Source organism: Clinocottus analis, unplaced genomic scaffold, assembly GCF_023055335.1.
Source record: "Clinocottus analis isolate CAN_PGR_092001 unplaced genomic scaffold, fCliAna1.0.p SCAF_17, whole genome shotgun sequence".
NCBI lineage: Eukaryota > Metazoa > Chordata > Actinopteri > Perciformes > Cottidae > Clinocottus > Clinocottus analis.
In genome coordinates this window covers 15,853,441-15,854,913 of record NW_027175898.1, presented here as the reverse complement: position 1 = coordinate 15,854,913, position 1,473 = coordinate 15,853,441, and the positions used below count along the sequence as shown (strand labels likewise).

The 1,473-nt window shown below is 55.1% G+C and overlaps 1 protein-coding gene across 2 annotated transcripts in view; it reads left to right on the top strand.

Moving 5' to 3' along the window:
- Positions 1–749: 749 nt before the first annotated feature.
- The window catches only part of efna2a (ephrin-A2a), a 77,553-nt gene continuing 76,829 nt past the window's right edge, over positions 750–1,473 (top strand). For both annotated transcript variants that reach the window (XM_068581010.1, XM_068581011.1), the window contains exon 1: positions 750–1,473. This exon is cut by the window's right edge and continues 622 nt beyond it. The gene's annotated coding sequence lies outside the window, so the exon portion shown is untranslated.

The following is a 1,473-nucleotide window of genomic DNA, read 5'->3' as shown; positions in this document are numbered from 1 at the left end:
AATACAGTTACTGCACCTCCCTCCACTCCATCCAAGATAGATATGTTTTTATTGCGCGCACACAAACACACACACACACACGCATACGTGCACGCGCTCCCAGGACAGAGGCCGCCGGGTGGCAGCGCTCTGTCAGAAGCAGCTATCTGGAGGTTTATGGCTCACAGGTTTTAGACTCGGTGCCCTTTTGTGCCTAATGGACACTGATGGAAAATGACTCCACTGTTCCAGCGATCCATCAGACGGCCTCTCTCTCTCTCTCTCTCTCTCTCTCTCTCTCTCTCTCTCTCTCTCTCTCTCTCTCTCTCTCTCTCCTTCCTCTGCCAGAGCCTCATCCATCAGGCCGCGGCTTTCAAACACCACTGTGAACTTTATGGCTGCTTTACGTGTCCAGCTGCGCTGCAAATCACACACACACACACACACACACACACACACACACACACACGGCTGTGATGGTGATGAACACGCTTAAACAAGCACACACGAAAAGTGTCATTCCAAGTTCCTCCATGGAAAACTACAATACGTCATAAATCCATAACACACATCTCTTACAGCCATGAAGAGTCCATTTTTTTTATCTCATGAGTTGAGTTGTGTGGTTTAAACATCCGCGGTTGTGTGTCTCTGGGACGCAGTGAGTGAGTCAGCCAACACGGAGTCTCCAGAGAGCGCGCGGCGCGGCTACAGACCCCGCCCGCGCAGAGAGAGAGAGGAGGAGTGTGGAGAGAGAGAGAGAGATGGAGAGAGGAGGGGTGGAGGTTCCTCACACAGAATCAGGGTCCCGGTGAGTGTTGTTGCCGCCTGCAGGTGGAGGTCGCTTGAGCGCGCGCGTTCGGATTAAAGCTGCGAGCTTCAACGGCCGCTGCCGCGCCGCGCCGGACAGCGTGACGCGCGGAGAGCAGAGCGCGCCGCGCCGCACCGCGCCGCACCGCACCGGGAGGCACGCTGGATCAGAGCCATCAGTGACAGCGGAGGGATCACCAAGTTGAGATGCTGTGAGGACGAGCGCGCGGTGTGCGTGTGTGTGTGTGTCAGTGAGCGTGTGTGTGTCTGTGTGTTGCTCCCGTCCCGCAGTTGGTAACTTTGGACTGAGACAACGAGAGCGCGCGTCTTGGATGTGTTTATGTGAACTGCAAATAAGAGGAGAGGAGAAGAAAAAAGGTCACGCGGACGCCGGAGAGGTTGCGCGGCGCGAGAGGAGCGGAACAAAGCGCGCGCCAGGCTGGATCACTGCACACACACTCACACACACACACACAACGCGAATCTGGGGTAAACAAATATGACGGACGATTTTTTTTGACGCTGTCTCCTTCCGCTGGTGCGCAGCGAGGCCGCGCGGAGACGCAGACCCGGCGGATGGATCCTGGAGAGTAATTTTAACTGTGAGATTCATTTTTCTTGGGTTTTTTTGTGTGTGTGGAGAAAGAAAGAGCTTCTAATCCAGGTGGCGCATCTCTCTCTCTC